Here is a 10734-nt window from a genome sequence, read left to right as displayed (position 1 = left end):
GTCATGTTTGTTGCGAAATAATTGTCCAGCTACTATGCTCTCACAGCCAGTGAACTTTGACGAAAATATGGCCATAGAACCACTTCTATTGCTCGATGATATATGGTCACTTGTAGCACGATGAACCCTAACATCATCAACTCCTTCATTGTTCATTTCAGGATGCATATCATTATCATTGTCTGGCAACTCATGATCAAAATCTACATCATTATGATCAACATCATCCCCTGCTGCATTGTAATTCTCATCATGATCAATATGATGCAACTGCTCATACTCTTCATCGTTACGAAACCGTTCAGCATAGTCACCTCCAACATTAACTCCTTCGTGGATGTTAAATGATGTCCAGGCCCCACAAACATCAACTTGATCTCTAAACTGAGTTTCTTGAACCATAATTTCCTAAGATGTAGCTTGAATAGGTTCAGTACTGGAAGCTTGTGGTAGACGAATGCCAATTGGAGGACAAGAAAAAGAATGAAGATTACTCCCACTATCCGAAAAAAATGCTGTTTGATGAACATTTCTACATACATGTTCAACTTTCGAAATTACCTCAACATACAATGGACACCGCATCATTGTCATCCCTCCATTCCTCACTTCTTGAAGAAAGCATTTCACATCCCTATCACATCGTATTTCTGTAGGATCCAACTTTTATGCACATCGTCCATATATCCATTTTAGCTTTAGCAAATATTCATTTCGATCTATCTGATCTATCTCAATAGAATTGAAAATCTTATCCTCTAACTCTGATTTTGTGCATCTCTTGCCGATGGAAACCATTATATTTTTACCATTTCGATATTCCCAATTACCACCATCATTTTGTACCAATGTTCCATTGTATAAAACCGCAATTACAATGTCATCATCTTCCATTTTACTACAAAATTAAATCAATAACGTTAAACTAAATCAACAAATGTATAAAATTTTGAATAATACTAAACAAACATATTAACTGTATTAAAAAAGTTGATTCTGTTTTTTTTTTTTTTTTTTGGGGGCCAAATATAGCTTTTTCCTACAGGCGGAAAATTGGCGAAAAATTGGTGAAAATTTTGAGAAAACTGATAAACTGGAGGAAATTGGCGGAGGTTCATCTTTTTTGCCAAATTTCCTCCGTTTTTACTATTTTTCGCAATTTTTCAGTTTTACACAAAATTTTCCCCATTTTCAAACCATATGCCACCTAAATATTTTTAAAATCACATATAACAGCTCATAAATTAATTTTTTGCATACCCATATTAAATAAAAAGCTTAAAAAATCCTAAACTAATAAAAAATACAAGAAAAAAGAGAAAGAGAAAAAACAAAAAAAACACATATTTCCTTACTTTCATCTAATAAGAAAAAAGATAAAATTTTTATCTGAGTTTAATTTGAGATATGAGAAAATACAAAAAAATGAGAGTGAGAGGAGATGAGATGCAAAGAGTGACCTTAGAGAAACCCCACGAACGGCCGTGTAGAGGAAGAAGGAAAGGGTAAAAAAAAAACCTTTTGCGTAATTTTTAATTTTATCAAGGGTATTTTTGTCCCAAAGTGGCTATTTAAAAAAAAAATTTTTTTGCTATTTTTCTGAAATGGAGTTGTAAGGTGGCTATTTTTCGAAAAAATCATTTCATTAAAGCCTTTAAAACAAGGATATTGGGCCAAATTTTCCTTATATCTTGGCCATTGTAGTCCAACGGTAATTTCATTGTTTGGGCCTGTCAAAAAGAAAGGCCTAGGGCCCATATCACCAGGCCCATGTTTTGTGGGCTATGAGTATGTTACAGCAAAAAACATTTTCATATGAGCTCTTGAAATTTCTGATTTTTGTCAAATTTGGATTATGTTAAATCCCTTAAAAAAAAAAAAAGAAAAAGTGAACTAATATTGCCCTTTTCTATTTATTAATTTGACATAATTTGATCTCAAATGGTAATGCTATTTGCTTAAGGAAATATGAACTTCACGTTAAAAAGTACAAAGGAAATAAGGATAAAGTTGAAATTTGGGTACAACAACCAGCTGAAGTACTCTGTGTTCAACATTAGCATCTTATTGGCAATGGAGTAAGGCAAAAGATATATAGTCTACCACAACTAGATATGTTTTATTCATTTTGAAGTAAAAGAAAACTCTGAGAAACTCACTCAAATTTCTTTACCATTAGTAGGTCATTCAACAATTTCTCTATTGCTTCATCGTCATGGCTTCGTCCTTTCGTCTGCAAATTTAGGAAATCCAAATTGGTTATATATATATATATATATATATATATCTATATATATATATATAACCTAAGTTTTTGTTCATGAAGACGAAAGGTACCAAAAGAAGAGCCATAATCACAAGGCATTTGATTTACCTTTAGAGAAGGCACAAGAGCATTAGCTTCCTCTACAGTTTCAGGGCAAAGATTTCCAAGCACAGCTAGCTGTAAAGTATAATAAAAATAGGGTACTAGTTAAGCTTATTATTATTTCAACACAAAAAACATGTCTTATAATTCCATATTTCAGTGATGAGAAAAGGTACCTCATATTATGCTAAATGGTATCTACTAAGGACTCTGCAATATGGTTAAGTAACAAAAGCTAATTACACAACTTTTTTGCAAGTATATGTAATCCAAGTCTACAAAAGAAAGGAACAAAACCACATATAAAAGAATTTATTTGAACAAATTTTTCCACTCATCCTATGTGATTTCTCTTTAAGAAAGGTTCTCTCAATTGTCAAGCATTTGATATAAAATCACAAACCAGATTTCTAGCTACAGAGACCACAACCACAAGCTATGCACAATTAGTAACTAAACAAATGACAGCTTTACCAAACCAAAGGCATTTGCATACTAACAGCATGATCAAATTGCAACTCAGGACCAGGTAGGAAGCTAGTCCCGGAACTATGTCAACACTGTGTGAAAGAAAAATTTCCAGAAAATTTACAATGAAGGTATAAGAACATTGTATTAAGAAAGAAGGATACTCTCTAACTTGCTTTACAGCATCCTGATTAGTGAAGTGACTGAAACGTTTAACATATTGCAGCACTTTCTCAAACACTCTGAACACGAAATCAGATTCTATAATATAAGAGTCTGAGACGAGATAACTAAAAATCTGATAGATAGATATAAAAAAGAAATATGTAGAAATCAAGCAGCCTGTAATGAACTCATTCCACAGTTCATCATGAGGTGAACATAGACAAGTTAAAAACCTTACTGTGGAAGTTGTTTCAAAGAATCATCAGACATATGCTTGAGTTGGTCGCATCTATGCACAAGAAGAATGGAAACGTCACAATTCATTGGACATTTGGCCTTTGAAAAATCTGATAGAAAAACATCAATCAATGTGAGGTTGACAGCCAAAACAAAAAACAGAAAAATGAAACCAAAAACATATTTCTTTTGGTTTAAGTCATATTTTTCCTTTTGTTGACCAATCAATTATGCTTATATCAATTCTAGAAGATGGGAAATATACAAGATGCTTCTCGACTAAAACTAGTTATCAAAATTACAAATTAATTATCATTTTTCGATCATATAATACTTTCTGAGGATGCATATTTACATGGAAGAGACATGAACTGTTTCTATTGTCATCTGATTCTGACATGCTAAGGTGTATTTAACATGTCCATTCATTTTGCTAGATGAATTCGAGTTTTCATGAAAGTGCTAGTCCTTATAAGAAACATTATCAAGTAAGGTTGTACAGGTTAGGAAGTTAAAAAAAGTTAAAAAATTTACAATTTCTTTTTCTTATTATTATTTCCAAGTTCTTCTCATTGTCAAAATTCAGAAGCTGTCATTCCTGAATCCTAATTTTTTACCATATGACAAAAAGGAACAAATCTGACTGAAAGAAGGAACAATTCTTAAGCAAGTGAATCTAAACAAATAGTTTCAACAAAATTGTTTCTTTCTAACAGGGAAAAACTTTCCAACCAAGTACATACTTCAAAAGAAATACACCAAGTCCGAGGCACATGAAACAAAAATTCTAATCAAATCATGTTTATAAATAATCACATTTGTTGTAACGAACAAAAATTCTAATCAAATCATGTTTATAAATAATCACATTTGTTGTAACGAGACTCTCAAGCTATGTCATACTTTTATTCATCAGAGTTTTTTGCAAACACAAGAAAAAAAAAAAATGCTATCTCTTAGTCCCTTCTGTGCTTGATGCTCACAGGATTAAGAAACCAATTTAATAAAATGTTCTGATACCAGTTTAGTTTTAAGAACAATCTAAAGCCAAATTTTACCGTCTGTTATAGGGGGAAAAAAGATTAATTATTTAGAAAATTAAATAAATAAATAAATAAATAATAGAATCTAATAAACAGAGATGTATGCGTTTTACACACTCATTATATTGCGAAGAGAATAATTTAATGGTTTGAAATTGTTTGTGAATGTCATTTTCATTCTTCAAAATCCCAATTTGAAGATTATAATTCATAGTCATTACAAGTTAACACAGAGACTATCAAAATCCAATGCTTTAAATCCAACTTTTTTTTTTTTTTTTTAATAAAATATCGACAAAATTTATTAAAATCAAAAGCAGAGGACCCACTTCGATTTTGCGAGATATAATGAATAATTTACCCTCACATTATACATAATTATAAATTAATATACATATTATATATATATATATGCAGGGATATTGAACTCATAAAAGAAAAACATAGAATTGGAGATGAGAATAAGGAGGAAAAGCAAATTTACAAACCGTCACCAGGTTTGAGCACCGAAGCATCTTCTTTCTCTTCTTTAACATTCTTTTTTTTTTTTTCTTTTTTTTTTTTTTCGTTTTAAGACAATCAAAGATGTTTGTGTTTGGCAGATCAGTTGGAAATCCTGACAACAAGTATTTTTATTATTATTATTTTTTTTCTGGATTTGTTATCTTTTAGAAAGATGAACTAAAATATATATATATATATATATTAAACCCTAATAAGAGTAGTTTTCCCTCTAATTGATATGGCTTAAAGTGGTAAGTAATTTCCCAAAAAATTGGCATATATATGCAAAAAGTAAAAATTAGAGGGCGTCCTTCTAAAATTTACTTTGCTCCTAGGGACCACTTACATGACGATGATTATTGGTATTATTAACCTTCATGTTTAGGTTTGATTAGTTTTGGATCAAGAGACATCCCACTATGTTCATTATATTTCTTCAAAAAATAAAATAAAATAAAATAAAAAATAAAAAAGAAGAAGAAATTAAAGAATTTTGAGAAAACTTTAACTTTCTCAAAGTTTTGGGTTATTCATAATTATGAAAAATTTAACATTCACATATTAATATTTCACCTATACCCTATTTAAAGACCTAAGAGTTTATTAAATTATAGTTTTACTCATTAAACGCTGTATAACCCTTAATTATAATATTTAGAATATGCTTTGATTCCAATTATATCTTAGGAGAAAATAGTTTTAAAAATAATTTTCCAATTACCCTCAGTTAGAATGATCGAGCTGTCTATATACCCTTTTTAAATGGATCAAGCCACTTGTAGTTCTAAAAACGATTTTGTTGTTTATTTGGAAAATGTGGGTTTAATTTGAAAATATGAAAATTTGAAATTGGATGATTTATTTGAAATTTGAACTACACCTAGCGTTGGATTAGGTTGCCTACGTATCCTTTATGGAATCAAGTCGACTATAGTTCATTGAAAATATTTTTGGTGACTTTAGATTTTCTTATAACCCAAATATATTTGCTTAGGTTATTTGATTTGGGAAATTTAAAGAAATAATTTTACTACATTTAAACTAAAAGACTTATGCATCACCAGAATAAAAAGACATCCAACTAGGTTGACATCCTTCAAAGTGTCCGTCATATGCAAACATTTTTTAATATTTATCTGTCTACTCTTGACTTTGTAGAGATACTCAAAACATCTTGGTTTGCTGAACATATTACTTAGCAACTCTTAATTTGGTTGAGTTACATGTCAGTTAATAAATTTATAGTTTGATACTTGAAAGCAATTGTTAGGTAAAAGTTTCAATAGTCATTTATTAGATATGACTATTAATTTAAAAGTCTGCTGGTTCATACAATTGAGTTAACTTAAAAGTCAAAACCCTTGTTGGGCTTTTAACCTATAGACAATCATATATCTTGATTGTTGGTCCATTTAAAATCCACTTTAATTGAAAGTCCAATAAACCAATTAGGCATTTATCTTTTATTTTTTAATTAAAATTAAATGATAGAGCTAGAGTTTTTGTTTTAAAGTTTTGTATAATATATTTTTTTAAATAAAATTTTTTTTAAAAATTTAATAAATATTCAATTATACAAAAAAAACTGCATTAAATGTTTATTGAATTTTCAATTAAAAATTTTTTTTTTAATAAAAAAAATTTAAAATTTAAATTTTTCTAAAATATTTATTATTATTATTATTATTTTTAAGAATTATTTGTTGACTATTCCCAAATATCTATATTTTTTGATAAAAAAAAATTTATCCATTATATAGAGCTTTTAAACAGCTTTGTCAAACAGATTCTTAATAAAAAAAAATTGATTTATTTGCCTATATCTCATCCGAATCCAAGCATAATTTTACTGTGCATTTCTTTTAAATGGGACCCACTTTGATCTGATTATAGAAAGAGTAAAATCAAGCCTTAGTAATTTGTTTTGATTTAATCTTTATTTAAGAATAAGGTTAATCGACGAACTTCAATGCCGTAGATATTTTTTTAGATTTTGATTTGATTATCCATGATTCGATTGGATGTCAAAGGAAAAGATTTGGAATAGAAAAATTGGACTAATGGCGAAATTGCAAAGCAAATTAATCGGGACAATCATTTATTGGCTCAATTATATATTTATTCCCTCTTTGCCCATTTCAATTTTTAGTAGTTCTTTTTCTATTAATTAGCAATTTAATCTTTCATGTTTTTGGCTTTTACCAAACTTGAACTTTATTATTAAAAATGTCTAAGATAAAATTAAATGACAAGATAAGTGAGCTGGCCAATTTCAAATGAGGTAGTAGGAGAGGTACAAGCTGCTCCAGTACCATTGACGCATACAAATTTTTCACCACCGTAGGATGCTTTTCTTTTCTTTTCTTTTAAGAAATGGCTAAATTATTTCTAGCTAGTCGAGTCATCTTTGGAGGCTGCAATGTCCCAGTGCAGTTATATGTCCATTAATACTTTTAATAGCCTATGACTTGACCATAAAAGAAGCTTTCGTATTTGCTGCTTATGGGATGGCGTCCAGTGTGATGGGGAGACTGGTAATTTGATTGGTCTTGATGTTAGTAGTTGTTTTTTATTTGGCTCTATCAACTCCAGCAGGACCCTTTTCAATCTTGCTCACCTTCAGAGCCTAAACCTTGCTGATAATGATTTCAGTTCCTCTGAAATTCCTGTTGCTATTGGCAAACTTTTGGGCCTTACTTATCTCAACCTATCTCATTCTTTTTTTTTTTGGGGTCAAATTCCTCTAGAAATTTCACACTTGTATAAGTTCTCACATCTTGACTTGTCTTTCTATTACAATGAAAATGTTGACTCAATCTTTTCGAAACTTAAAAGTCCCAATTTAGGTTGCTTAGTACAAAATCTATCTAATTTAGAAGTACTTGATCTCAGTGAAGTAGATTTATCATCTAGGGTACCTGATTTTCTTGCTAATTTTACTTCTTTGACATCTATAATGCTTTATGATTGTGAGTTGCAGGGTGAATTTCCTACAGGAGTTTTTCAATTGCCAAACCTTAGAATTCTATATGTAAGTTCCAATGGCAATCTCACGTGTTATATATATTCCTGACTCTGGAAGCTTAACTTCTTCAATCCAAATGCTTGACTCATTGGATCTATTAGATTTTCACGGTTGCAATGTTGAAGCTGACCAAAGTGTCTATGCCTGTACCACATCCATTTAGGTATTTCACAGCAGATCTGGTTTTCAACAAGTGACAACCGCTCCAACTCATTTTGATGCCTAATAAAATATGGGAATTCACTTAAGTTGCATGACTTGAATCCTAAATGCTTGAATTTTGAACTTGTTACATTTTTATTTCCTTTGCTAAAATTAGCGACAAAGTATTTTCACAAAGATCTAGGTATGCAAGACTTTTCATGCTGAAAAACATGTCAAATTTCAAAGTGCCATTTAATTTGTTAGGATATAGATAAAGAGTCTCAAGATTCATGAGGTTAGATAATGATTGAGAAGCAAGACCATGCAACTGGTTATATAAAAAATCTAGGAAGTTTAAATTATTAAGGTTAGATAATGATGGGATTGGACCACGTATTTGGTTATAACAAAGAACTAATGCCATGAGGCGGGTAAGATTTTGAAAAGAGCACGGAATATGACCGCTAAAGCTGTTCTCTGAAAAATTTGGAAAAGTAAGTTGGGTAAGCTTGCCTAGTGAAGATGGAATAGTCCTGAAAAGTTGTTCTGTCCAAGGTATAGGAAAGTGAGTTGTGTAAGTTTGCCTAGTGAATATGGAATAGGCCCCGAAATTGACTTTTTTTGTTTTGTGAATCAATATATTCAAGGAAGTCAAGTGATAAGAAAAATGTGGGACCAAAACGTGTGTGGTTGGACGTTGACAGTGCGTTTTTGCTAGATGTAAGAAATGAATTATTAAGTTTGTGGTGACTCATCTATTTCTTAATTACTTGTTTTTGCTTTCTTGGAGATAATACATTGGCTTAAGTCCTGGCATTTTCAAGCCTCCCAGAGACGACTTGACTAAATCTGAAAGCATCAAGCTCTTTTATCATTAGTTGACTCAAAGGACCTATAGGACACAAACAAGCAACTATAGATAATATGACTCAAAGGACGTATACAAAAAATAAGTAAATTTTTGGCTACATGTACCATAATCTTTTCCAAAGAAGATGCAGTTACTACTTACTAGGACATCATAATCACATTGAAACTGAGGAACAGGTAGCTAAACTAGTCCTGGAACTATGCAACATTGTCGAAAGAAGAACATTGTGTTGACTGTTGAGAATGAACGATATACTCACGAACTAGCTTACAGCATCCTGATTAGTAAAGCGGCTGAATTGTTTAACTTATTACTGTGCTTTCTGATCAAACACTGCGAACAAGAAAATTATAATCTAATAATTAATAAGAGAAATCTTGAAAAATTAAAGCTGCAAGATATGGATTGAAATGAAATATGAAGAATTCATTAAAAAGCATCCTCTAATGTAGTTTTTTTTTTTTTAAATATCATATTGAGGTAGTTGCTTCAATGACCATCCGACATATGCTTGAGTTGATCACATCTATGCTAAAAAACAATTGCACCTCACAATTTGTTAGACATTTGGTCTTTAAGAATTCTGATAAAAACATAAGCAGATGAGGGATTGACGGTCAAAACAAAACAAACAGAAAAAGAAAAAAAAAAAAAAAGAAAAAAAAAGGAAGAAGAAGAAGAAAAAAAGAAGAAGAAGAAGATAAAAGTAAGAAATATACAATAATTCAGGTTGTTTTACTTGTTCACCGTTCAAAAATATGCTTTTCAACTAAGACCAGTTATAAAAATCACATGCTATAATTTTTCAATCATACAATACTTTCCCAAGATGCATATATACATGGGAGACATTTGAACTATGTTGATATTACTAAAAAAAAAAAATAAATAAAAGGAAAAAGAAAAAGAAAAAGCATTTAAGTTTATGAAAACAATAATGTGATAATATAAATAAGTAACGCAAAAGTGGAAAAAGTTACCCCTGTTTTGTTCATTAGATGCTTTCCAATTAATTCATAGTGTTAGCTAGCTAGTTGACTCATAAACCTTTTTTTTTTTTTTTTTTGTTTCTTTTTTCTTCTTCTCCTTTTTTTTTTTTATATTGCTATTTAATTTCTTAAAACTATTCTATTGAACTTGATAGCCATGGTTGTCTTTTCTTTCATAGCTATTAAAATGATTCTTTGTGGTAATATCTTTCTATAGTTACTGTGATTTGTTGCTGGTAGTTTGCTAAGTCTTTTAGAGTTTTGCTAGTTATTGCCATTGGTAATCATCATCAGTAAAATCCACTATTGATGTGGCTATTTATCAATTGGTTTCAATTTTTTTTTGTTTTTTTTTTTTTTTTTGTTTTTTTACTCCTTAAAACTATAAATATAATCGAAAAAAGTGAACTGATAATAGTAATCAATTAAATTGTCCCATGGATGTGTGTGTCCTACAATTTATTTCCTGAGTTCTTTGTTCATTATACTATGTGTGGTGTAAACTTTTATATGTTTGTTTGTTGGATCCTTGACGAAATTGTGCACACGACATGACAAAGGTTTGATGTATTGTCTCACTTGGGTTTTGCACAACATCATTTATATGTATGTACGTAATACACATGAATTTTATAATTACGCGTTCTTTTCTGTTTCTTAGATCATGAATTTCTTATATTAGCAAATGACAAAAAATTTTAATTAAACCAGTTTACCTCTGTTTCTACTGGGTTGCAATTACCTATCTTTCAAAAAACTATGCAACATATATACCTTACTAAAAAGATATCAAGATATTTTCTTTTTTTTGTTTGAGACTTTAATCTATGAATGTTTTATATTCTTTTTCATGTTTGAAAATTTTCGTTTTTTGTTTTTCCAATATAATTCAATAGATTTGGTAAAATCAGGTCTTTCAC

General features: G+C 30.0%; 1 long non-coding RNA gene across 1 annotated transcript; it reads right to left on the bottom strand.

Moving 5' to 3' along the window:
• Positions 1 to 2047: 2047 nt before the first annotated feature.
• LOC125422535 (uncharacterized) lies at positions 2048 to 2443 on the bottom strand. The gene is made up of 2 exons (XR_009635884.1): positions 2375 to 2443; positions 2048 to 2233 (listed from the first exon to the last, which is right to left on the bottom strand). It is a non-coding gene; the product is annotated as an uncharacterized LOC125422535 (long non-coding RNA).
• Between the last annotated feature and the right edge of the window lie 8291 nt (positions 2444 to 10734).

This window comes from Ziziphus jujuba, chromosome 2 (genome assembly GCF_031755915.1).
Source record: "Ziziphus jujuba cultivar Dongzao chromosome 2, ASM3175591v1".
NCBI lineage: Eukaryota > Viridiplantae > Streptophyta > Magnoliopsida > Rosales > Rhamnaceae > Ziziphus > Ziziphus jujuba.
This window is presented reverse-complemented; position numbering and strand designations above follow the sequence as displayed.